Raw genomic sequence first — 27,198 nt, 5'->3', positions numbered from 1 at the left:
GTTCATTTCTCCGTGAGTTACATGCTTGTTCAGCTAAACTGTTTGCAGTGTTGTCTAGTGGTAAGAGCAAAGGATTAGGAACCCCAGGACTCCTGGGTTCTAGTCCTGGCTATGTGAGGCAGTATGTTCTAGTGATTAGGTCAAAAGACTAGGAGCCAGGACTCCTGGGTTCTTCTCTATCACTGACTTGCTATGTGATGTTGGGCAAGTCACTTCTCTTCCCCAGGCCTCTGCTTGTTTCTCAGTCAGTTTCTCGCAGGGGTGTTGAGAGAATTGATGGGTGTTTGTGAAGTGCTTTGAGATCCCCATGGGAAGCAAGGCTGCGTGTGATTTCTTTATTAAGCGCTGTAGCTGAACTCAGCTGGAACAAATCCATCAGGGATTTGGGATCTGTATAGAGCAATCTTAACGTGAAGGAATGCAGATCCAGCTGGGGCTGTTTGGAGGCGAGGAGGCTACATGGAGCTGCGCTGCAGTAAGGTCTAATAGTCACGGCTGTGCTGGTGAGATTTCTGTCCCGTATTAGGGAACATTCTCAGCCTCTCCCTTGCCCACCCCCACTTGGCTAGGATGGCTCTTCCCTCCCAGTCAGTGGGGTTAAGGCTCCTCAGGTTGGAGTCATTCCTTTGTGATCAGCTGCAGCAAATCTCCCTGTACTCTGTCCTTGCTCCCCCTCATAGCTCATGTCACATAAGGGGCATTCCACTCAGGGAGAGGGAAGGTAGCTCGCGTCCCATCCCCATACAGCTCGATGCTCTGTTATCATCCAGGTCAGCTTGCTGACTTCCTAGCTGCTGCTGCTCCACCAGCCGCTGGGATGGAGCAGTCAGTGTCAGGAGGGTCTCACGCGGGGGCAGGCAGCGCAAAGGCAAAGACCGCTGGAAAGTGCAGCGCATCCCTGCCGTCTGTGCACACAGCAGGCGTTGCATCCTAATGCAGATCCCAACTGCTGCACACTCTGCCCCTGCCACTTCGCTGAAGCAGCTCTGCACTTTTCACTCATCTCTAGTCCCAGTCCACCCTGGCCGCTGGTAGCCAACACGGGACAAACAGAGGTTGGGATAGCCAGCAATTTAATCAACATCAAACTAATGTCATCATTCAATAGGCTGGGGAATTTTAAAGGCACACTGTCACATTTAGCTCCCAATTTTGACCTGCGTGACCATGGTTACAGAAGTCCATCTGTGAATGCCCTCTGCCTAGCTACTGGCCCCCACATTTCAAAATGTTGATCTCTGTTCTTTCCATCCAGCAAACACAGTTTCACTCAACAGAAACCAACAAGACCAGCCCCTCTGCTGCTGTTAATCAGCACAACTTCATTGGCCTGAGTGACCTGTAACCATGGACACCAACTGAGGCTCTGGCCCCATGTAATTAATGACTTTTTTTTGGTCCTGATGAGTGAGCCTTCCCTGCAGCACTGCGGGGCCAAAGCCAGGAGTGTTGCTGAGATCCCAAAAGTGAAATGCACCATGTAAACCTACAGCATACTGAATCCCTATCAAATCTACCAACAGGGGGATGTGTGAAGGGAAAGATGGCCTTTAACTCCATGGGCTGGCCAAGGAGAGCTTTCTGGAGGGACAGAGCATGAGAATGATCATTTACTAAAACATAGGCAGTGTTCTTCCTCCGTGTGACGAGAGGAACAAATGAGACCTGGGCTCTATTCCCAGCTCCACCACTGACCTGCTGGGTGACCATGTTGCTGCTCTGTGCCTCAGTTTCCCCTCCCACCAGTTGTCTGGCTTGTCTGCTTGGACTATAAGGCCCAGATCCTTAAAGGTCTGCAGGCTCTGGCTTCCACAGCAGTCAGGATCTGGGCCCAAGCTTTTCCAGGCAGGGTCTGGCTCTTATGCTGTGTCTATGTCCTGCCAGCTCAATGGGGCCTTGGTCTCTAGATGTTGCTGTAATATTATTAATCATTATTGAATGTGACTGAAGAAAAGTAAACTCGATTTTAAAGCTGCTTATCGGGTGGTAATGTGGGGTGTTTTCAGCAGGGCAGGGAAGGAATGGGCAGTTAACTCTACCGTTCCTGCCTTGTTTCTGTCTCTCTAACTCTGGCTATAGAGCACAGTTCTGGTCAGATCAAGGTGTAAATTGTAGCTCCAATTGTATGCTCCATAAATTGTATGCTGAGCTACACCAGCTGAGGATCTGGCCCACTCTTTTTGTACCCGCTTGTTTGGAAATAGTGGTTCTTTTCAACCAAATAGCACTTAAGGGCCCGTTCCAATGCAGATGCCTAAATAAAGGCTAGATTGTGAGTCAGGCTTTGGGGTTACACAAGGGACTAGGAACCCCCCTACACAGACTGCCTGGACCTGAGTCCAGATATGTGGGGCTGCTTGCTCACCTGCTCCCTACCTGGAGCAGGGGGAGGGGCAGGAAATGGGCGGAGCCAGGGCTCAATTCCTACCTCCTCTTCATTAGCCAGAGCAGCTAAGCTGTCCTGGGGCAGGTAGAAATTGACTACAGGTGTAGGCCAGGAGTAAGTTACTACACCCAGAGGAAGAAGGGGTGTTGCTGTGTCTCCCAGAGCTGCTCCTGAGATGGTGGTGCTTGCATCCCAGGGCTGGGCCTAAAGTCACCCTCTAACCCAAAGAGGTGCCGCTGATCCCCCTGCAGCTCCTGTAGGTTTGCTAGCATCTCAGGTAGGGAGGCTACTTATTTAGGTGCCTCCTTGTGGATTTAGGGGCTAGATTCACAAAAAGTCTTTGACTGACTGTCACTTTAGGTGCCTAACTCCCAGAATCAGCTTCACAGAACCCTGCTCAGCTGCCTCCAAACTCGGTACCTAAACTTGCCCAGTGCTTATGTTTTTGCTGTACAAGTTGGCTTGGGGCCTGTATTTCTGCCTCTGCACACGCGCACCACTGCCTCCCTCTCGGCATCCGGATGCCCAAGCTCCAGAGCAACGTACAAAGCCGGGGAAGATGGGCCTTACTCGCCTGGTAAGTGGGCTCAGAACTCGCTGACCGGACCGGGCCCCTGCTTGGGGGCTTACACAGAACAGCCCCTGGCGGGGGGTAGAGGAGGAGGACCTCCCTCACATCCGTTAGCGCCATGGGATGCGTGAGACCTCCCCAGCTAAGTCCCACCCCCACCTGAGGGAGAGGAGGGATTTGAACTGGGATTTACAATGAAGCCGAGGACGTGGGACTTCGGATCCCGCGCTCCAGTCCAAGCTGCACCTTCCAGTCCAAGCTGCACAGCTGTTAAGGTGCTGGCGCAAGCCCAGGCTGGGGAGACCTACCCTTACTGTCCCCATTCATTGTATAGGGAGCCTAGGCACCAAACTTGAGCTTTGTGTACCTCCCGGTGGCTTTCGAACAGTTTGGCGTGGTGCTGCTTGGCGTCCCCATCTTTCAGCTCCATTGCGACTCTAGCCCTAAATGCCTCACTTCAAGCCCCCGACACTGTGGCCACAATCAGTAGAAATGGGCTACCCCCCGTGTAGCAGGATTCACGCCAGCTGAGGACCTGGCCCGTTGCATTTTAAGCCTCTGTGAGGTGCTGTCAGCCGCGGCGAGTCAAAATTAATGCGGGGATAAAATTAAATTAATTTAGAATCGAGCTCTTGTGCTTGAGCAGCCTGGGATGTTTTTTAATGGACTCTGAGTCCTTTGCATTAAATACCCCTTAGTGACTCAGAGGAGGCAGCTGACCTGATTTATGCCTCAGACGATTCGCTGTGCTTTCCCGAACATATTTGAAGTATTGTTCCCAATGACACGTCTCCACCTTCTGCTTCCTTCAAGATCCTTAACTTTTCAATCAATTTCAAAGCCCTGAGTAGAGGGAAGCTGCTGAGCGGGGTGTGGGGGACCCACAGCACAATAGCTGGGGAGATGTCAAGGGGGGAGAGCGAATTTGTCAGGCAGACAGCCTTTTATCCTCCCCGTGCAAGCTACGGCAGGAGGAACAAGCGGAGAAATGGCTTTTGAAAGCTGGGAGGATTTAGTCATCAATTGCCTGTAACTCTGATGAGCGTGTTTTCCATGCAGCCTTTATGAGCCGTCTCCTTCTGTCTTACAGGGCCCCCTGCGGGGTTTAATGGTATTGCTCCTGTATACACCGTGTAGTGCTGTTCCCCCGACTCGGCTTTAAATCAGAACAGGGCAGGGCTGTTGAATGCATCCAAGAGCCCCTTTGAAGAGGGGTCTCCTGAATAGCAGGTTCCAATCATAGAACCACAGAATCATAGACAATCAGGGTTGGAAGGGACCTCAGGAGGTCATCTAGTCTAACCCCCTGCTCAAAGAAGGACCAGTCCTCAACTAAATCATCCCAGACAGGGCTTTATTAAGCCTGACCTTAAAAACCTCTAAGGAAGGAGATTCCACCACTTCCCTAGATAACCCATTCCAGTGCTTCACCACCCTCCTAGTGAAAAAGTTTTTCCTAATATCCAATCTAAACCTCCCCCACTGTAACTTGAGACCATTACTCCTTGTTCTGTCATCTGCTACCACTGAGAACAGTCTAGATCCATCCTCCTTGGAACCCCCTTTCAGGTAGCTGAAAACAGCTATAAAATCCCCCCTCATTCTTCTCTTCTACAGACTAAACAATCCCAGTTCCCTCAGCCTCTCCTCATAAGTCATGTGCTCCAGCCCCCTAATCATTTTTGTTGCCCTCCGCTGGACTCTTTCCAATTTTTCCACATCCTTCTTGTAGTGTGGGGCCCAAAACTGGACACAGTACTCCAGATGAGGCCTCACCAGTGTCGAATAGAGGGGAATGATCACGTCCCTTGATCTGCTGGCAATGCCCCTACTTATACAGCCCAAAATGCTGTTAGCCTTCGTGGCAACAAGGACACACTGTTGACTCATAATGGGAGTCCGAGCTGCGAACAGACTGCCACCGGGTTTGTTACAGGGTGGAAGTCAGATTGCAAGGAGTGACATGGCAGCAGCATCAGGATCAGAGTCCCCCACGCTCCTTATCTGGCCCTGCGCTCTTGACTTTGCACAGCACTCTGCCCCACTGTTGGCAGGGTCATGCCCTTCCAGGCAGGCTCCAGGTGAGAGGTGGGGGGAGTAAGAGGGCCACAGCTGGGTGTGCTCTCAGTGGGACAGCTGCCAAGGACCCAGCACGCTGTTTGTCCTGAGCATCGTGATGGAAGGAGCTTCAGAAAAGCTTTTCCAGTGAATCACAGGATTCAGAGTTCAGGAAGTGAAGTCTCTGAACCCAACAGCTACTCTAGTCTTCACGGAGGCAGCTCCGCGTTATTTATAGGGGCTTGTGGTGATCATTGGGGAAACAGCTAACTGGCTGGAATCCCAGCCCAAACTGTCATGGCAAATCCAGATTCAGTATAAATACTTCCCTCTGATCCATATCCACAGCAGCCCCTCTCTCCCTGGTGGTCTAGTGGGTAGGGTGCTGACTGGGAGTCACAAAAATTAGCTTCTAATCCCACCTCTACCACTGATCTTGGACAAATTGTTTCACCTTTCTGTGCCTCTGTTTCCTTCCCGCTCTTTGGCTGGGTTGGCTATTTAGTTTGTAAACACTTTGGGGGCAGCAACTGTGTCTCGCTCTGTCTGCACAGCACCAGGTGCGCCGGGACCTCCTGATGCTACTGTGATATAAAATAGCTGTGCTGAGCTCCACGGTGTGGCCTAAATAGCTCTGCTAGGGTCTGCTCCGGAGCCCACCAATGGGAGTGATTCCGTTGATTTCTCTCGGCTTTGGATCAAGCTGGAATTCCAAAACCGTCAGTTGTGCCCCCGAAAGGTGACGAGCTGACATGTGACTGAGGAGCTGGCTGTTGGTATGAAGGGTTTGAATCAAGGAGCTGATATTTGTCTTAACTTGGGGCAGGTCAGAAGTTGATTTTCTGGAATCCGATTTTCCATGCAGTAAATATTTGGAGTGGCCCGGTATTGGTTGGTTAGGCCCAGTTTCAGCATGGAAGGCCATTATTCCAAAGTGGGATACTGGGGAATGAGTAGAGAGAGGGTATTGACATGACTCATGCTATGAGGAGGGTAGCCCAAGGCACTGAAGAACTATTTCTTTTACTGGGGGAAGAAAAGTTCAGAATAAGGGTTAGTGCAAAGAAGAGCTGCTCAAAATCTTAAGTTTCACGGAAGTGTTAAGTACATTTTTATTCTGCTAGGTTATAACATGGGATTTAAAAAAAATTCTGGGGAAATGTATTGACTTTTTCTGAAAATTGAAACTTTTTGAAAATGTAAATTTCAAGTTTTCTCATGGTAAGTGTTTGCCTGTGTAAAAATCCTGTACTGAAACCCCTCTGTGGTCAAGACAATCAAAACTGGCAATTAGAAGAAACACAAACAACAAAGAAAACCCAGAAAAACAAAACTGAAACCCAGTAAACCAACCAAAAATGTTCATTGTATTTGTCAAAAAACAAACGTTCAGGAACATCACAATGTTTACATTAACATTTGTTCATTAAAAGAGGTTGTTTTTAATAAGATTGATTTTTTTTTCTTATCTAGCCTCCGTTTCTGTCGTATCTGAGCACTTCACAGTTTCTAATGCATTAAGAACATAAGAACAGCCGTACCGGGTCAGACCAAAGGTCCATCTAGCCCAGTATCTGTCTACCGACAGTGGCCAATGCCAGGTGCCCCAGAAGGAGTGGACCTAACAGGCAATGATCAAGTGATCTCTCTCCTGCCATCCATCTCCACCCTCTGACAAACAGAGGCTAGGGACACCATTCCTTACCCATCCTGGCTAATAGCCATTAATGGACTTAACCACCATGAATTTATCCAGTTCTCTTTTAAACGCTGTTATAGTCCTAGCCTGTTATAGTCACAACCTCCTCAGGCAAGGAGTTCCACAAGTTGACTGTGTGCTGTGTGAAGAAGAACTTCCTTGTATTTGTTTTAGTGCTCATAACACCCCATGAAGTAGCACAGATGGGGAATTGAGGCCCGGAGGGTTTGTCTACCCTCCCAGCCTGGGTAGGGCTAGCGTGCTAAGAGCAGCAGTGCGGGCGTTGTAGCTCCAGTGGAGATTCGAGCTAACCACATGAGATCAGACCCAGGGGCTGGTGGGCTTGAGCACCCAACCCCCCACAGCCACGAAGCTGTTTTTAGCACACCAGCGCATTGGTCTACCTGGGCTGGAAGGCTCACTTCTAGCTGTTGCTATATCCCGAGAGACGAATCGTCAGATTTCCAAAGGTATCTAAGGCCCATGGCTTCAATGGGAGCGAAGCTTAGCTGACTTGCTTAGCTGCTTTTGCAGGTACCACGAGGTGCCCACCGGCACCTTTAGATATTTCAGCTTGGAAAATCTGGCCTTATGTGACTTGACCCAGGTCTCCCATCGCCAAAGCTGGTGTTCTGACCACTGGGCTGTCCTTCCCCAGACTGAATGCTGTATCGACTCTTCCATCAAAAAACTTCTTGGCCAACTCCAGTAGAGAGGCTGAAATATGGAGCTCTTTCCAGCGGATCAGAGAGACTGGGCAGCCGTATATCTGAGCACTGGCATGAAGATGACTTTCTGGCAGATGCAGATGTTCACTTAGCCATGGTTTAGTCTGACCCGGCAGAGTTGCGGAAGTGCCTCTGTGGGGCTGTAGTTAGACATGGAGCAATGTTCATCTTCCAAGTGCACTCAGATGGGAGATGGAGGTGTGGTCACAGCATGGGTTGGGATACTTATGCTGGCATTGGTCTAGCTAGTGCAGATAACAATAGTAGTCAAAATGGGGCAACGCGGGCTTCAGAATCAGGACAGGCCTACCAGGGGCCCTGGGTACGTAGGCAGGTTGCTGGCCTGCGTGGGCTCTGTGCTGCTGTGTTTTCACTGCTGCTGCTCTCTGTGCTAGCTAGATTAAAGCTAACGTTGGTATGCAGAGCCGCGCTACCCTTACACCTTAATTTGCAGCGGAGATGTCCCCTGAAGCTGTGCGCAGTGCAGAGTGAGCTGAAAGTAGGGGAATCCTCGCAAGCACAAAGACGGTAGAAGTGGTGCAACTGCCTCCCACATCAGCTCTGCCGCGTCCTATCTCCTGACTCTACCCCTGGTCTGTTGGAAGCGGGGGGTGGGGGCATGTCAGGGGCAGATCAAGGCACCAGTATGCCTGGTTCTAGGCTGGCGTCCTGACCTCCCCGCTTCCTAAGCATGGCTGCATGCGTTGGAGAACAGAGTCCCAGCACTTGGAGAAGAGGGAGAGATCCCAGACATGCCATCCTCACCCCCATACTCAGCTCAGTATAGTACCGGAACCATGAGCTGCAAAAATAAAGAGCTCGGCCAGATGTCTCTGGCATAGAACTAGAAGCTTCTGATTATGAGTCCTTGTGTCTGCAGATGGCATCTGGCTGGCTCTTAGTGACGTACCGGGGCCATCCCTAGCTGCACAACCTGCAGCAAGCCCAAATGCACCCACCTAACCCCCTTCCCCCCCCCCCGCCCCAGAGCTCTGCTTGGGCATTAACCAAACCAATCACATACGCCTGTGCAACCTGCTCCTGACCTGGAATAACTCCCTTCCATCAGCAGCCGCTCAGTCTGACAATGGACCATGCTGACATAGTGAGCGATAGCGCTGGGGAAAGGAGCCAGCCGGACGGCCCTGGAGTCTGGAGGCTTCTAATTTATCATCCCAACTGGCACAGAGCAAGCCGTGGCTGCGCAAGCATGCCCACCGCGCATTGTACCTCAGCCCTGGCCTGTGCAGGGCCTACCTCTAGCCAGGATGAGCTCCGTATCCATGGCACGTGCTGGTCCTGATTCAGAAAAGTGCTGAAGTCCACGGGATATAAGCTTGTGCGTAGAGTTAAGCACTTGCTCAAGTGCTGTCTGGAATCAGAGCTTCAGTCCATGGCCTCTGAGGCTGCCAGTGAGTGGCCCAGTTCGTGCCAATGGGGTATGGGTGATGCAAAGATTTTGATGACCTGGGCAGTGGTAGAAGTGGACTGAGACCTTGGACACTGAGCAGCTGGCTGATGGCCACAGCTGAGTCACTACTGATCCGGGTAGATTTGGGGACCTAGAGGACAGAAAGCTCTGCCTGCCACCTTCTTGTGCAGTGAAACTAATGGGTGTGTGTGTGTGTAGGATCAGCACCTCTGATCGGGTCTATTGGCTCTGCTAGAAGATGTTAGAGGGTGAAACTTCCTTAGAGCAAGGTCACATGGGCTGTAGAGCCATCTTCCAGGAGAAGTGGTGGAGGCTGCGTTGGTTGATCTTTAAAGCTAGGCTGGACAGTACCCAGGGAAGTATCTAGACTAACAGGGATCTACCCAGTCTGGCTCCGGGCCCATCTTCTGCCTCAGTTTCACCTCATCTCATGCTGGTTCTCTTGGCCTTCAGTGTTGAGGTGACTTGGCTCTTCAGCTGAGCAACAAAAGTCCACTTCTTCCAGGGTATCACCAAGAGTCTTCTGCCACGGTCCAAAGCTGGGCACAACTGTTTGGCTGGAAAATGAGGGCCTGGTAGGAATGGTCCTAACCCCGATGGAGCATGCCCCAGGAGGAGATGAGCCTTGTTGCATCCAGCCTCTCTGCATTTCCATGACTTCTGTTGCAGAAGAGTTGGGGCAAAGGTTTCTCTCTAGGGCATTTTGATGGGGTCCTTTAACATCTGGTCTGAGTGCTTCTGCTCAGACTGGTACAGTGACAGAACAGAGGACCTGCCATACCTTGTCAGCACAGGGCTCCATCTTGACTGGTGTCCTGGCTTGAAAACCGCCAGCACCCACAGATTCATTGCTGGGCATTGATGGAATAAGTAACCCATCAGGGAAATTTCTTTCTGACCCATCAGTTACTGGTTGGCCCGTGTCCTAGGCATGAGTTTATACGCTGTAGTCCTTATCCCGAGAAAGGTTTGCTCCTTCTTAGAATCCTACTACACTCGTGGCAGCAATGATTTCTTGTGGCAATGAGTTATGCAGGCTAATGATGTGTTTGTGTGGGATAGTATTTCCTGCTGTTGGTTTTAAACTGGCTGCCTTCCAATTGAATGAAATGTCCCTTTGCTCTTCTCCAATGGAAAACTGGAAACAGGAGTCTTAGGGTATGTCTACACTACAAGACTATTTCGAATCAATTTAATTCGAATTTGTGGAATTGACCTTATGAAGTCGAAGTTGTGTATCCACACTAAATACACTAGTTCGACTGTGTGAGTCCACAGTAACGGGGCCAGTGTCGACTTTGGAAGCGGTGCACTGTGGGAAGCTATCCCACAGTTCCCGCACTCCCTGCTGCCCATTGGAATCCTGGGATTTCCCCCCCAATGCATGCTGGGGGGAAAAATGTGTCGAGGGTGGTTTTGGGTAACTGTCATCATTGAACCGTCAATCACGCCCTCCCTCCCTCCCTCCGTGAAAGCGCCTGCGGGCAATCTGTTCGTGCACTTTTCTGCTCAGTGACAGCGCGGGCGCCACAGCACTTTGAGCACGGATCCCGCTGCAGTTATGGCCGTTGTCAACTCCTCGCACCTTATCGTCCACCTCTTCCACAGTCAGCTGCTGAGAAATAGGGCTACTTTTCAATGGTGCTGCGAGCACTGGTGGACCATGGGGGACGTTTTACCAACATCAACGTCGGGTGGCCAGGCAAAGTTCATGACGTGCGTGTTTTCAGGAACTCTGGTCTGTTTAGACGCCTGCAGGAAGGTAGTTTCTTCCCGGACCACAAAATAAGTCTTGGGGATGTGCAGATGCCTATAGTGATCGTCGGGGACCCAGCCTACCCGCTAATGCCCTGGCTCGTGAAGCTCTGTGCAGGCGCCTTTCACAGCGACAAGGAACTCTTCAAGTACCAGCGAGCAGCGTGACCTGTGACTGTTCAGTTTCTTTACAGAGAAGCTGAAGCTGCCCCTGTTTCTTTACCAAGTGACTGTTGACTAGCATCTGCAGTTACATACCCCGCCCACCCCGCTTCCCCAACTTCCAACACACGTTTAAAAATAAAATACATGTTCCACTGTAACTTTACAAAGGTTTCTTTATTGATGACTTTGCGTTACAGGGTTGAAACTGGGACACGGACTGTGCTGGGTAGGGTGTGCAGTGATGTAAAGACCGCCTGTAAACTCGAGGAATGACAGGCTCCTGCTCCCAGAGCGGTCTGCAGTGCCGGACTGGATGTTTCAACGGAGCCTGCCATCCCTCCTTTTTGGGACTCTGTGTGCGGGGGCTATGTGGCCTTTTGGCGGGGGAGGACGGATACAGATTCCTCTGCTGCGTGGCTCTGTGGTCCAGGACAGGGACCGTTGCATGAGATCTGTAACCCCCCTCCCCCGCTACAAAGTCACGTACCCCCCCACCCACACAGAACCTGCAAACCACCTCCCATACCGACCAGGGTGCGTACTGACTGCAGTGTGTGTGTGACCTGCTGCTGATCCTGCCCCCATGTCTGTACCCTGGTAAAGGTGATTGTCCTGTCAAATTACCAACCCCCTTCCCCCCCTTCAAACACAGTCTCCTCTAAAAGAACATGACGGAAACAGTAATTAACAGAAAAGTATTTTTTATTATCAACTAGACAGTTAGGGGATGAAACTGGGATGGGGGCTTGGGTGAGGCGGGAAGGAAAGGACTTTTCAAAATGTAGGGTATGAGAGCTTTTGGGTACTTGAGCACTCTGCTGGGGTGCAGTGACAGTTTACACGGCCTCTGGCACCCCTCCTTCTGGTTATTTTGGGTGAGGGGGGTATGGGACTTTGTGGCGGGGGAGGGCGGTTGCAGATACACTGCAGGGGGGCTCTGTCCTCCTGCCGGAGGTCCTGCAGAACATGCACAAGGCGCAGGAGCATGTCCGTTTGCTCTCTCATTAGTCCAAGCAGCGTTTGAGTCGCCTGCTTGTCTTCCTCACGCCACCTCTCCTCCCGTTCGCTGAGTGAGCGCTGGTACAGAGAGAGGGTCTCCCTCCACTGGCTCTGCTGGTCCGCGTCATCTCGGGAGCACCCCATAAGTTCAGCGAACATCTCGTCCCGTGTCTTTTTATTTCGCCGCCTAATCTTTGCCAGCCTCTGTGAGGGGGATGCTGTGGCGGGTCTGGAGACAGTGATGGGAAAAAGGGAGTGAATTCCTTGCCAAGATAAATTTTTGCGAAGAATGAACACAGTCTAATCTGTCTCTGTGAATTCTGGGTTGAGATCCCAGTGCCTGATGGGGCAAAAACCATTTTCGCGGGTGGTTCTGGGTAAATGTCGTCAGTCATCCCTTCCTCCGGGAAAGCTACAGCAGACAATCATTTCAAGCCCGTTTTCCCTGGATTGCCCTGGCAGACGCCACAGCGTGGAAACCATGGAGCCTGTTTTGCCTTTTGTGCCTGTCACCGTATGTGTACTAGATGCCGCTGACAGAGGCGGTTCAGCAGCGCTACACAGCAGCATGCTTTTGCTTTTGCATGACAGCAGAGATGGTTACCAGCCATATTGTACCATCTACCACACCATAAGTTGGTAATAAGATGGGCATGGTTAGCAGTCCTTTTGCACTGCACCATTTGCTGCTGTCATAAGTGCCCCTGGCTGCTCTTAGCCAGGGGCGCAAAAGCCAAAATTGGGAATGACTCCCTGAGTCAATCCCTCCTTTTTGGTATCTAAAAATAGAATCAGTCCTGCCTAGAATATGGGCAAGTGTACTAGAGAACCACTGTATCAGAGAACCAGAGAGCACAGCTGCTCTGTGTCAGATCCTGCATAGATTATGAGCTGTATGCTATTCACAGGGGGTGCTCCTGCAACAACCCCACCTGTTCATTCCATTCTTCCCCAGCCTTCCTGGGCTACCATAGCATTGTCCCCCCACTTGTGTGATGAAGTAATAAAGAATGCAGGAATAAGACACAGTGACTTGTTAGTGAGAAATGAGTGGAAGGCAGCCTCCAGCTGCTATGATAGTCCAGATAGGACATTAAGGAGTGTGGAGGAGAGGAGCCCAGCATCCTGCTGCTAGTCCAGGGGCAATTGAATCTTTTCTTTACACATGAAGGGTTGGGGGCTGATGAAGCTCAGCCCCCTGTGGCGATGATGACGATGGTTATCAGCCATATTGTACCATCTACCAGGAAAAATTAGGGCCAGGCGCCCTTGATCGACCTAACGGATGGTAGTCTGCATGGTTACCAGTCCTTTTGCACTGCCCCATGTGCCAATAGGCTGATGATGATGACGACGAATACCAGTCGTATTGTACCATCAGCCATCCATAGCGTGGGGGGAGCAAGGATGTTGGTGTTGAGTGCTGCACCATCGCGTCTATCTGCAGCATTCAGTAAAGATAGGGTGACATGTAAAAGAGTCAAGAGAGGATTGTTTTCCCTTTCACTTCTGGGGGTGGTTGGGGGGCTGCGTAAATTGCCGAGCTATGCCCTGACCCACCGCGGACACTGTTTTTGACCCTAGAAGCATTTGGAGCTCAGCCAAGAATGCAAATCCTTTTCGGAGACAGCAGGAACTGTGGGATACCTTGCGTCCTCAGTCCCCCCTCCCTCCATGAGCGTCCATTTGAATCTTTGGCTTTCCATTACGCTCGTCACGCAGCAGCGTGCTGAGTCTCTGCTATGCCGTCTGTCCGGAGATTTTTAAAAAATACTTTGGACCAGGCGTAACATTACAGTAATTCCCCTAATTACATGCAGGAGTCTCCGAGCGAGATCACCCTGAGGATGGTCACTGAAGGAGATAGAGAGCGCATGCTGCGTGAAAGCCAGCACAAACCAGGGCCCTACGCAGCCGTGCTCGGGGAGGCAATGCTCCCTGAGTACCTCATGAAAGCCTGGCGCGGAAAAGTGTGCTACCACGGAGCACCCAATAAGGCAGCTCTCCCCAGGAACCTCCTGCGGAGGCTTTTCGATTACCTCCAGGAGAGGTTCGTGGAGATCTCCCAGGAGGATTTCTGTTCTATCCCCATATATAGAGAGACCTCCTTTTCACATACTTCAGATTCCTGTTATATTAAGAATAAAAGTTTACATGGTTAAAGCACTTACCGACTGCTCCTTCCCCTGATTCAGGATCCGGGTTAATGGCCGGGGAGGGTTGGTAGGGGATCTCCGTGACGGTAATGAAGAGATCCTGGCTGTCGGGGAAACCAGCGTTGTAAGCGCTGTCGCCTGCCTCGTCCTCCAGAAACTCTTCTTCATCTTCCCCATCCACGAACATCGCCGAGGAACTGGCCGTCAACACTGTCCCATCGTCAGAGTCCATGGTCACTGGTGGGGCAGTGGTGGCAGGCTCCGTAGCGTCCGTTTGCCGCTTTGTTTTTTTGGTAGCCTTGTCTGGGGTCCTTGATTTTCACGCGGCGCTGCGTTGCATCCCGGCTGTATCCTCTGTCTCTCATGGCTTTGGAGACCTTCTCGTAGATCTTTGCATTCCGTTATTTGGAGCGCAGCTCCGAAAGCAGAGACTCCTCGCCCCTCACTCCGATCAGATCCAAGAGTTCCCGGTCAGTCTATGCTGGGTCCCTCTTTCTATTCAGAGATTACATGAACTCCTCTGCTGGAGAGCTCTGCATCGCTGCCGGTGCTGCTGAGCTCGCCCCGATGTCCAACCACGAAATGAGATTCTAATTGTCCAGACAGGAAAAGGAATTCAAATTTTCCCGGGACTTTTCCTGTGTGGCTGGTCAGAGCATCCGAGCTCGGACTGCTGTCCAGAGCGTCAACAGAGTGGTGCAGTGTGGGATAGCTCCCGGAGCTAGTAAGTTCGATTTGCATCCACACCTAGCCTAATTCGACATAGCCATGTCGAATTTAGCGCTACTCCCCTCGTCGGGGTGGAGTACCGAATTTGAACTAAAGAGCCCTCTAGGTCGAACTAAATGGCTTCCTGGTGTGGACGGGTGCACGGTTAATTCGAATTAACGCTGCTAAATTCGAATTAAAGTCCTAGTGTAGACCAGGCCTTAGATTTCCCTTCCCTGGGTCATTAGTTAGTTTGTATACCTTGATTAAGTCCCTTCCTAGGGACTGAAAGTACCAGGATTTAGAGTCAGTGACTGATGTCTGGGGCCCAGCACTGAATACAGATTATGATGAGTCAGACGAAGCCCCTAAAGGATCTGTGCTCTTGAAGACACATATCGGAGGTGCACAAGGCATTTTTCTTACCATGCTGAGGGGCAGCACTGGGGTACGTTCTTCTGCTACTCACTTCACTAGGGAATACTCTGCTTTGCCTCAAGTGGCACCGAAAGCTAGGTGTGCTCCCCTGTCACCATGGTGAGGGGTCCGTGATGATCCATTGGAGCTATGCCGACTTACGCCAGCTGGGGACCCAGCCCGTGACATTTGTTGTGAGGCTGTCTGGCTCATTGCACGTATGGGGGGGAAAAGCAGGACGGTGCAGGGCAGTGCTGGTGTTTTAGTGCCTCAGTCTCAAATTGATTAGGGCAAGTGAAAATGATTTCTGATTCCACCTGGATTTGGAGCTCACGCCCGCCCAGATCCTGACAGGTATTTAGGCTCCCATGGGAGTTAGGAGCCTAAATACCGTTCAGGATCTGGGCCTCAGAGCTCTGGAGGCAGAGGTGCCAGATATGAAATGCAGGATTATTTCACAGCTGTTAAAACAGCTTTTAAATAATCAATTGTCCTTTAACTGAGTGGTTCTCAACCAGGGGTGAGCAAGTTTCAGGGGGTTCGCCAAGTCCTCAGTGTTAGACTCACTGGGGCCCAGGGCAGAAATCCTAAGCCCTGCTGTGCAGGGCTGAAGCCCGGGGCTCTGAGCCCCACCACCCAGGGCTGAAGCAGATGCCTGAGCATCTTAGCTTCACAGGGGGCCCTGTGGCGTGGGGCACCAGGCAGTTGCCCTGCTTGCTACCCCTTAACGCCGGCCCTGGCTTTTATACGCAGAAAACAGTTGTTGTGGCACAGTTGGGCCATTGAGTTGCTATAGCATGTTGGGGGGCTCAAAAGACAAGGGTTGAGAACCCGTGAGGTAAACTGTGTGTGAAGGGCTGGGAGGCGACCAATAGCAAAGTGCTTGCTTGAATCTGGCTATTATGCTGTATTCCATAGTGCAATAGCTAAGCCTGGAGACTTACAGAGAAGTGTCAGACACAGAGTCTGCCACTAGAATCTGGCAATTGAAGGGCCTAATTCTGCAAAATCCCCCTATCGAGCGCTAGCGACGGCTGCCATCCTCTGGCCAGTCGATTTCACCAGGGCTGCTACACGCAGCGGTCAGCGCTAGGCTCTGTAGCAAGAGTTTGAAGGAGCAGGTTCTGCAGCTGCCGTAGCGTGGGAAGAAGCGATAGAGATGCGGTGATGAGGATTGTGAGGAGAAGAGTTACAACAGTCGGGGAGCATGAGAAATGCTAGGGTATTTGCACAGCTTGTGAGTTCTGTGTGAGTGACAGCCTGAAAGAGACACGAGGGGTGAGAGAGGGAGAGTTAACATTTGTGGTAAAATAATATATTCTAATAGTCCGAGGCAGGGCCAGATTTAGGAGCAGGTGACTGCCTGGGGTACCGGGTTTGTGGGGTGCCGGGCTCGGGCAGCTGGTTTTGTTTTTAGTGATGAAGGGGAAAAGAGAAGGTTTGAGGTGACATATTTTGAGTGTTCTGTAAGTGGAGTCATTTGTCACTAACCTCCTAGAATGTAGAATCTCCTGGAACCTTCCAGATTTGGAGAACTACATTTTCCTCGAACCTCCTAGAACGTTGTCAGCCAGGCCCTCGCGGGTAGATAAGGGGCGTCGCCAGCCAGCCAGTGAGATGTAAGAACAAAGAGACGTGAGAGCCCAGTTGTGATCTTGTGAACCTTGTTTTGTTGTGTAATTGTGAAAGTGGACTTGTGTTTTAAGACTTGAAGAGTGTGAGTAGCGACAAATAAAGGACGTATTTAATGAGACACCAGAGATATCGACCAAACCCGTTACTACTTTGGCCATGCTTAACGTGTAATGTTTGATAACTTTCTAAGACTGCGGAACATAGACTTTTGCTCTCCCTCATATTTCCCCCCCATGGAAAATAAAAGATGCTTATTCTTAACATTAAAAAGTTTCTATAAGCCTAGAGGAAACAAATGTTTTTATTTGCATATATATGGCATAAATAAATACAGATTTACAGATCCTAGCATGCAAACTTGTCATCTTATATGACAGGGATAAATCGTGCAAATCAAACCATGCATCAAAGTCATGAAATGGGCTACAAATGCGATAAAAATAAGGTATTCAAAAGTTTAGCAAATGGAGGGCAGACGCCATTTGATCTAGGGCTGGCCTAGTCTGAAGAAGGATAAATCCAGTGGTCAGCACTGCTGGGGTTGGAGGAGGGGGCAGTAGAGGGGAGGTTCAGGTTGGTGCTGCTGGGGGTTGGAGGGGAGGTTGATGCAGTTAGGAGGCTGGGGTGGAGGAGGGGAGGTTGACACTGCTGGGGGGTATGTGGTAGGGGAGGTTGAGGCTGCTGGGGAGCTGGGGTGGTGGAGGGGAGATTCACACTGCTGCCCCCCCGCAAGAAAGAGGCCTGAGGAGGGATTGGAAGGAGGGTGCATGGGGCACCGCTCCAGGGGGATGAGCCTGGCAGAGCAGGTCTCCCGTGAGAAGGTGCAGAGAGAAGGGCTAGGAAATGGGGGATGGGCCTTCTGCCCTAGAGAGGGGCAGGGCCCCTGCCTAGCTGCCCTGGCGGGATGTGGCTGTGCTTGTGAACACTCTCACTGCGTTCTGTAACCAGACCCCCACAAAGGGCCCAGTGAGTTTAGGAGAACCGTCCGTGCCTATAAATGGGTTAGCGGCTCATGGATAGTCCTGGGAGGGGCCTCGAGCTAGCTGTGGTGATGTGGGGCTAGGAATTCCGATCTGTGTTAATTTCTAGATGCAGTATGTGACCGTGACATGGGAGAGGTTTGCTGTCTGCCCCTGATTAGCAGGGAGGGAACACAGTGGATCGGGATAGGGCACCTCAGGGTAAACCGGGCAGGTGGATAAGAGACAGGGCTGGAGCCACTAAGCTGTGAAGATGCTAATTACGTGCCCCAGCCTGAGTTACACAGCTGTTTTGCCCAGGCTGGGAATAGAGGGATCCAAAGGACTGAATCAGGTAGCAGCAAAGAGTCCTGTGGCACCTTATAGACTAACAGACGTATTGGAGCATGAGCTTTCGTGGGTGAATACCCACTTCGTCAAATCAGTTAGGCCTTGTCTACACTACAAGACTATTTCGAATCTACTTAAGTCGAATTTGTGGATTCGACCTTATGAAGTCGAATTTGTGTATCCACAGTAAATACACTAATTCGAATTTCTGAGTCCACAGTAACGGGGCTGGCGTCGACTTTGGAAGCGGTGCACTGTGGGAAGCTATCCCACAGTTCCCGCAGTCCCCGCTGCCCATTGGAATGCTGGGTAGAGCTCCCAATGCCTCCTGGGGGAAAAATGTGTCGAGGGTGCTTTTGGGTAACTGTTGTCATTGAACCGTCAATCACGCTGTAGGGAGCCAGGGTGGCCCCCTACCGAGCAGGGCCAGGACGCGCCACGGCCCCCGCCAACGGAGGCGGGGCCCCGGCACATCCGCTCCGCTCCCAACAGCGGAGCGGCCCGGGACACGCCGCGGCTTCCGCGAGAGGAGGCGGGGCCGCGGCAAACTCACTCCGTCCCCAGCTGCGGGAGGGGCGGAGTAAGCCGGGACGCACCGCACGTCCCGCAGGAGGAGGCAGGGCCAGGGGAGTTTCGCCCCGTCCCCAGCTGTGGGAGGGGCGGGGCAGGGCGTACAAAGGGCAGGGCCCTTTGCTCCAGGGTGGCGGCGCCTTGGGAGGAGGTAGAGGCTGACGCCGGACTGCTTCCCCCCGCTCCAGCTGCTGACCCCGGGGAGTCGGAGGACCCCGAACCCCTTGACGAGCCGGGGCTACCCGCTGCCGTCTACCCGACCGAGTCGGAGGTTTGTGCATCCGGACCCCTGCCCGCGGCCCCCTTCCAGAAGGGGCCCGCTAGAGACTTTTGCCGGCGTTCCCCTGCCTGGGGCACGCCGTAGACCATTGCCCGCGGTCCCCTGTCACAAGGGGCCCGCTAGAGACCTTTTCCGGCGTTCCCCCTGCCTGGGGCGCGCCGCGAACCACTGCCCGCGGCCCCCTGCCACAAGGGGCCCGCTAAAGACTTTTGCCGGCGTTCCCCCTGCCTGGGGCGCCGTGAACCACTGCCCGCGGTCCCCTGCCACAAGGGGTCCGCTAGAGACTTTTGCCGGCGTTCCCCCTGCCTGGGGCGCGCCGTGAATCACTGCCCGCGGTCCCCTGCCTCAAAGGGGTCCACTAGAGACTTTTGCCGGCGTTCCCCCTGCCTGGGGCGCGCCGTGAATCACTGCCCGCGGTCCCCTGCCTCAAAGGGGTCCGCTAGAGACTTTTGCCGGCGTTCCCCCTGCCTGGGGCGCGCCGTGAATCACTGCCCGCGGTCCCCTGCCTCAAAGGGGCCCGCTAGAGACTTTTTGCCGGCGCCCCCCTGCCTGGGGCGCGCCGTGAGTCACTGCCCGCGGCCCCCCGCACAAGGGGCTCGCCAGAGACTTCTCCCGGCCTCCCCGGCCTGAGGGCGCTCTGTGGACAATTGCTGGCCTGCCCGTCTTAGAAGGGCGTGGGCCGGGCTCCTCGCCCCGCCCCCTCCGCAAGCGGAGGTAGCGACGGCCGCCCCGCTTACAGTGGCACCTGACCAAGGACCTCGACCCATCCCTGCCGGAAGGGATCCGAACCAGGGTGCCGGGGCCGCCCTGGGTCGGCCATGGAGGTAGAGGCCCTGATCAAACTCCTGGCCGAGAGCCAGCAGCAGCAGCAGCAGCAGCTCGTGCAGCAGCTGGGAGCCCACCAGCAGCAGCTGCTCCAGACCTTGGGGGTCCAACATCGAGAGCAGCAGGCCCAATGCCTTCAGCAGCTCGCCACCCTGTGGCCGAGTCCCGGCGGCGCCGCACCCGGGGGGGCTGCGTCCCCCGCCGCTCCCGCCCCACCGATCCGTCTGGCCAAGATGGGGCCCGACGACGATCCCGAGGCATATCTCGTCACCTTTGAACGGGTGGCGACGGTAGCTGGGTGGGCCCCGGAGCAGTGGGCGACCCTCCTGGCCCCCTATTTGACGGGGCCGGCGCAGAAGGCGTACCGGGGACTCCCGGACGACGAGGCTCGGGTGTACGCGCGCGTGAAGGCCGCTATCCTGGACGCTCTCGATATTACCCCCGAGACCTTTCGGCGGCGGTTCCGGGGAAAGCGATATCCTCCCGGTGCCCGGCCCCGAGCCGTAGCCCAGGAACTACAGGACGCGGCCAGCAGGTGGCTCCAGCCGGAACATAGGACTGCCAAGGAAGTAATAGAACAGATCGTTATCGAACAGTTCACCCACATCCTCCCGACCCCCGGACGGGCATGGGTGCTGCGGCACCGACCCCAAACCTTGCGGGCGGCCGTAACCCTCATGGAGGACTTCCTCGAAGCGGAGGCCCCTCTAGGGCCAGCAGCCCGCGGCCACCCGGCCGGACCAGGCGCCCAGAGGCCAGAGCGGGCCCCCAGCTCCAAGCCGGGAACCCCGCCCCGGGCTCGGCGCCCGGAAGGCGGGGGAACCTCTTTCTCCCGACCCCCTGAGCCGCCACCACGTACCGGCTCCGGGCGCTGGATCCAACCCCCAGGACCGGGCCAAGCCCGCGGGACCCCGAGCGCCCCCACCCGGCCCGCGCGCTCAGAGCTGGGCCCCTGCTTCCGGTGTGGCGAGAGCGGTCACCTGCAACGCGACTGCACCGCCATGGAGTGTGACTTCGGGCACGTGGAGACAGGGGAACGACGGGCTCGTCCGCCCTCAGCGGCCAAGTTGACGGCTCCCATGGAGGTCGCCGGGAACCCCGTGGTGGGTCTGATCGACTCCGGTTGCGGACAGACTCTTGTTCGACGGGCACTCCTTCCGGAGGGGCAGAAAACCACGGGGGAAATTCGGATTCAATGCATCCATGGGGACGTGAAGGCGTATCCCACCGCTCAGCTCGCGCTCACGATAGGCGGGGCAACCCAGCTGCTCAGCGTGGCCGTGGCCCCGTCCCTGGCCTATCCGGTCGTTTTAGGCCGAGACTGGCCCGGGTTTGTCGACGTGCTCCGGTCCGTCGGCTCCGCCGAAGCATTCGAGGGCGCGTCCTCTGAGCCCGATACCAGCCCTCGTATCCAGGCCGACCTGGACGACGTCTCTCCCGCGGACACCGCAGACGGCACCTCGGACTTTAGTCGGGATCAGCGAGAAGACCCTACGCTCAGGTTCGCATACGAACAACTAGCCCGAGTCGAGGGGGAGGTCGCGGACCCCCGCCGAATCACCCACTGGCCTAGGTTCGAGCTCCGCCGCGACCGCCTCTACCGTCTTGAGCGAGACCCCCGAACCGAGGAGGTTCGGACCCAACTTGTGGTTCCCCGCATCCATCGGCGGGCTGTCTTAAAGCTAGCCCACGACATCCCCGCCGCGGGCCACTTGGGGCCAGAGAAGACCGCAGCCAGGGTCCTCGCCCGGTTTTTCTGGCCCGGAATTCACCGCGAGGTGAAGGACTATTGTAACTCCTGCCCGGACTGCCAACACGCTGCCCCCGCGGGGGTCCGGAAGGCCCCACTGGTCCCCTTGCCAGTCGTAGGGGTACCATTTGAGCGGGTGGCAATGGACCTCGTTGGGCCCTTCCCCAAAAGCCAGGCGGGGTATCAGTACATTCTGGTGGTGATGGATTATGCCACCCGCTTCCCGGAGGCCGTACCCTTACGCAGTATCACCGCGCGTGCTATTGCCGCCGAGCTTCTGAAAATCTTTGCCCGGGTAGGCCTCCCGCGCGAGGTTCTCACCGACCAGGGGACCAGCTTCACATCCAAGCTGTTCCGGCAAGTATGTGCCCTCCTGGGGATCCAGAAGTTACAAACCTCCGTATACCACCCCCAGACCGACGGACTCGTCGAGCGGTTCAACCGCACCCTGAAGGGGATGCTACGACGCTTCCCCACCCAGGACCTCCGCCAGTGGGACCAACTACTTCCTCCGTTGTTACTGGCAATCCGGGAAGTCCCGCAAGCCTCTACGAAATTCTCGCCCTTCGAGCTCCTCTATGGACGACGACCCCGCGGCGTGTTGGACCTCCTGAGGGAGACGTGGGAACACACCCCGTCTGCGGCGCAAGGGCTCCTGCAGTACGTCCTAAGGCTACAAGGGCGTCTCGCCCGGGTAGGTGAGCTCGCTAGGGAAAACCTGAGCATCGCCCAGAGAGCCCAGGAGAGGCAATATAATCAGGGCGCGCAAGCCCGGGCGTTTGCGCCGGGGGACCGGGTCCTTCTCTTACTCCCCTCGGAGGAGTCAAAGCTTTTCGCCCGCTGGCAGGGCCCCTACGAGGTGCTTCGACGAGTGGGCCCGGTTACTTATGAAATTCGACAGCCCGGCCACCGGAAGGAAAAGCAGGTCTATCACATAAACTTGTTAAAACCGTGGAGGGAACCGGAAGGGCTACTGATTGCCCCCTACCCCCCTGAGCCAGACCTGGGCCCGGAGCCCCCTGAGATCCCTGAAACCAGCCGGCCCCAGCTCGCCGAGACCCTCACCCCCGAGCAGCAGGACCAAGCTAGCCGCTTGATAGACGCCTTCCCCACGACCTTCACCTCAAGGCCCGGAAGGACTACCCTGGCCCAACATGTGATCCAAACCGACCCCGGGGTGGTAGTCCGGGGGACGACGCGGCCCTTGCCTCGGCGAATGCAGGGGGCCGTGGAAGACGAAGTCCGAGCAATGTTAGAGCTCGGGGTTATTGAGCATTCCCAGAGCGAGTGGCGGAGCCCTGTCGTCCTTGTCCCCAAGCCCGACGGGAGCCGCCGATTCTGTATCGACTTTCGGAAGGTCAACGCCATTTCCAAGTTCGATGCGTATCCCATGCCTCGCATCGACGAGCTCCTGGAGCGGCTCGGGGACGCCCGATATATTACCACCCTAGACCTTACAAAGGGATATTGGCAGATCCCCTTGGAGCCGCTATCTAAGGAGAAGACTGCCTTCGCCACTCCCTCTGGACTTTATCATTTCACTCGAATGCCGTTCGGCCTCCATGGGGCCCCCGCAACCTTTCAGCGATTGATGGATCGGGTTTTGCGACCCCATACGACCTACGCGGCGGCTTACCTTGATGATGTAGTCATCTACGGCAGCGACTGGGAGGACCACCTCAATCAGGTAGCCGCTGTCCTCCGCGACCTTCGCGCCGCCGGACTTACGGCCAACCCCAAAAAGTGCCAAATCGGTCGAGAGGAAACGACGTACCTGGGCTACACCTTGGGCCGAGGACTGGTGCGGCCCCTCATAGGGAAGGTCCAAGCTCTCCAAGCGTGTCAGCCGCCGACTACCAAACGACAGGTACGGCAGTTCCTGGGTCTCGCCGGCTATTACCGACGGTTCATACCCCATTTTGCAACCCTGACAGCCCCTTTGACCGACCTCCTGACGAAGGATAGCCCCCGTCGAGTGCGGTGGTCAGCCGACTGTGCCGCGGCCTTTCTGGCGGTCAAGGCCCGGCTGTGTAGCGAGCCGGTGCTTTTCAGTCCGGACTTTCACCGCGACTTCGTCGTGCAGACCGACGCCTCCGCCGTCGGGCTTGGCGCCGTCCTCTCGCAGGAGGTCGATGGGGAGGAACACCCGGTTGTTTACCTAAGTCGAAAGCTGTTCCCTCGGGAACGGAACTACTCCGTGCTGGAGAAAGAGGCCCTGGCGGTTAAGTGGGCAGTAGACGCCCTCCGCTATTACCTCCTGGGGGCCCCCTTTACGCTTGTTACGGACCACGCCCCTCTGAAGTGGCTCAACGATATGAAGGATACAAACCCCCGGCTGCAACGGTGGTACCTCGCGTTGCAGCCCTACGCCTTTACGGTGCAGCACCGGGCGGGGCGTGAGCACACTAATGCGGATTTCCTGTCCCGCCTCGGTGAGGCTGAGGACGCCAGCTCCGGTGCTCGGGAGCTGGACTTGAGGGGTGGGGTATGTAGGGAGCCAGGGTGGCCCCCTACCGAGCAGGGCCAGGACGCGCCACGGCCCCCGCCAACGGAGGCGGGGCCCCGGCACATCCGCTCCGCTCCCAACAGCGGAGCGGCCCGGGACACGCCGCGGCTTCCGCGAGAGGAGGCGGGGCCGCGGCAAACTCACTCCGTCCCCAGCTGCGGGAGGGGCGGAGTAAGCCGGGACGCACCGCACGTCCCGCAGGAGGAGGCAGGGCCAGGGGAGTTTCGCCCCGTCCCCAGCTGTGGGAGGGGCGGGGCAGGGCGTACAAAGGGCAGGGCCCTTTGCTCCAGGGTGGCGGCGCCTTGGGAGGAGGTAGAGGCTGACGCCGGACTGCTTCCCCCCGCTCCAGCTGCTGACCCCGGGGAGTCGGAGGACCCCGAACCCCTTGACGAGCCGGGGCTACCCGCTGCCGTCTACCCGACCGAGTCGGAGGTTTGTGCATCCGGACCCCTGCCCGCGGCCCCCTTCCAGAAGGGGCCCGCTAGAGACTTTTGCCGGCGTTCCCCTGCCTGGGGCACGCCGTAGACCATTGCCCGCGGTCCCCTGTCACAAGGGGCCCGCTAGAGACCTTTTCCGGCGTTCCCCCTGCCTGGGGCGCGCCGCGAACCACTGCCCGCGGCCCCCTGCCACAAGGGGCCCGCTAAAGACTTTTGCCGGCGTTCCCCCTGCCTGGGGCGCGCCGTGAACCACTGCCCGCGGTCCCCTGCCACAAGGGGTCCGCTAGAGACTTTTGCCGGCGTTCCCCCTGCCTGGGGCGCGCCGTGAATCACTGCCCGCGGTCCCCTGCCTCAAAGGGGTCCACTAGAGACTTTTGCCGGCGTTCCCCCTGCCTGGGGCGCGCCGTGAATCACTGCCCGCGGTCCCCTGCCTCAAAGGGGTCCGCTAGAGACTTTTGCCGGCGTTCCCCCTGCCTGGGGCGCGCCGTGAATCACTGCCCGCGGTCCCCTGCCTCAAAGGGGCCCGCTAGAGACTTTTTGCCGGCGCCCCCCTGCCTGGGGCGCGCCGTGAGTCACTGCCCGCGGCCCCCCGCACAAGGGGCTCGCCAGAGACTTCTCCCGGCCTCCCCGGCCTGAGGGCGCTCTGTGGACAATTGCTGGCCTGCCCGTCTTAGAAGGGCGTGGGCCGGGCTCCTCGCCCCGCCCCCTCCGCAAGCGGAGGTAGCGACGGCCGCCCCGCTTACACACGCCCTCCCTCCCTGAAAGCTCCGGCGGGAAATCTGTTCGCGCCCTTCTCTTGTCGGTTACAGCGCGTACGCCACAGCACTACGAGCATGGAGCCCGCTGCGATCATCGCTGCACTTATGGCCGTTGTCAACTCCTCGCACCTTATCGTCCACCTCTTCCACAGTCAGCTGCTGAGAAATCGTGCGAGGAGGCTCCGGCAGCGCGGTGAGGACAGGAATTCACAGAGTGGCGCAGACCTCTCACAAAGCAGGGTACGCCGCGCCGTGGAGATCATGGTGGCAATGGGTCAAGTTCATGGTGTGGAACGGTGATTCTGGGCCCGGGAAACAAGCACGGACTGGTGGGACCGCATAGTGCTGCAGGTCTGGGATGAATCACAGTGGCTGCGAAACTTCAGGATGCGTAAGGGCACTTTCCTTGAACTCTGTGACTTGCTGTCCCCTGCCCTGAAGCGCCAGGACACCCGGATGTGAGCAGCTCTGAGTGTGCAGAAGCGAGTGGCCATAGCCCTCTGGAAACTTGCAACGCCAGACAGCTACCGGTCAGTAGCGAACCACTTTGGCCTGGGCAAATCTACCGTGGGGGTTGCTGTGATTGAAGTAGCCCACGCAATCGTTGAGCAACTTCTCTCAAAGGTAGTGACTCTCGGAAACGTCCAGGACATCATAGATGGCTTCGCCGCGATGGGATTCCCAAACTGCGGTGGGGCTATAGATGGGACTCACATCCCTATCCTGGCACCAGCCCACCAGGCCAGCGAGTACATTAACCGAAAGGGCTACTTTTCAATGGTGCTGCAAGCACTGGTAGACCATAGGGGACGTTTTACCAACATCTTCGTCGGGTGGGCGGGCAAGGTTCATGACGCGCGTGTGTTCAGGAACTCTGGTCTGTTTAGACGCCTCCAGGCAGGAACTTTCTTCCCGGACCACAAAATAACGGTTGGGGATGTGCAGATGCCTACAGTGATCCTCGGGGACCCAGCCTACCCGCTAATGCCCTGGCTCATGAAGCCCTATACAGGCGCCTTGGACAGAGAGAAGGAACTCTTCAACTACCGGCTGAGCAAGTGCAGAATGGTGGTGGAGTGTGCTTTCGGACGTCTCAAGGGGAGATGGCGGAGCTTACTGACTCGCTCGGACATCAGCGAAAAGAATATCCCCGTAGTTATTGCTGCTTACTGTGTGCTACACAATCTCTGTGAGAGCAAGGGCGAGACCTTTTTGTCCGGATGGGAGGTTGAGGCAAATCGCCTGGCTGCAGTTTACGCTCAGCCAGACACCCGTGCCGAGAGAATATCCCTGCGGGAAGCGCTGTGTATCCAGGAGGCTTTGAAAGCAAGTTTCCTCGGAGAGCAGGGTAACCTATGACTCTCCACTTGCTTTCAAGAGAAACTGACCCTGGGCCTGTGTCTGTATGTGTCGATTTCGATCTGCGGTTACATACCCCGTTCTCCAAGTTTCCCCCACTTCCAAAGCACGTTTTAAAGCAAATTAATTGTTACACTTATTATTAATAAATCTTTGTTTTACTTTGCATTTCTGTTCAGGTGTTGAAACATGGACGCATACTGTGCTGGGCACGGTGTGCACTGATGTACAGACCGCTTGTTCCATAGAGGAATGACATCCTCCTGCTCCTACATAGGTCTCTGGGGTGGGGGATGGTTGCAAGTGGTTGTGCATGAAGGGGAGGGATTGCAGGAAGGGGTGGGTTTGCAGGAAGGGGCGAGTGGTGCCTTCTTTGGATAGGGGTTTGGATGACGGCAGTGGGCTGCGGGTTTGGGCGTAGGAAGGGGTGAGGGGTGTGGGGGAAGGGTGAGTATCTGTCCGTGGATGAGGGCTCTTGTTGGGGCTCAGGGCAGCGGAGAGGCTCGTTGCTACGGTGGAAGTGCATGGTAAGGGCAGCGTGCCTTAACATTAAGGGGGAGGCAGGCGCTAGGACCCTGGACAAGCATACACATCACAGAATGACCCGGGGCAGCATACACCACACAGAGTGACCCTGGTGCCTACTGACTGCAGTGTGTGTGTGCCCTGCAGTTGATCATGGCCCCAAGTCTGT

The 27,198-nt window shown here is 55.4% G+C and overlaps 1 protein-coding gene across 2 annotated transcripts in view; it reads left to right on the top strand.

The window, feature by feature from the left end:
• The window catches only part of SYT2 (synaptotagmin 2), a 227,814-nt gene that overhangs the window by 127,772 nt on the left and 72,844 nt on the right, over positions 1–27,198 (top strand). The window contains exons 1-2 of one of the 2 annotated variants that reach the window (XM_045015243.1): positions 2,499–2,642; positions 2,747–2,802. The exons of the other annotated variant lie outside the window; for it this stretch is intronic. The gene's annotated coding sequence lies outside the window, so the exon portion shown is untranslated. Of the gene's footprint in view, positions 1–2,498; positions 2,643–2,746; positions 2,803–27,198 lie in introns of those variants that run through there. 2 annotated transcript variants of the gene reach the window in all.

This window comes from Mauremys mutica, chromosome 4 (assembly GCF_020497125.1).
Source record: "Mauremys mutica isolate MM-2020 ecotype Southern chromosome 4, ASM2049712v1, whole genome shotgun sequence".
Lineage (NCBI taxonomy): Eukaryota > Metazoa > Chordata > Testudines > Geoemydidae > Mauremys > Mauremys mutica.
This window is presented reverse-complemented; position numbering and strand designations above follow the sequence as displayed.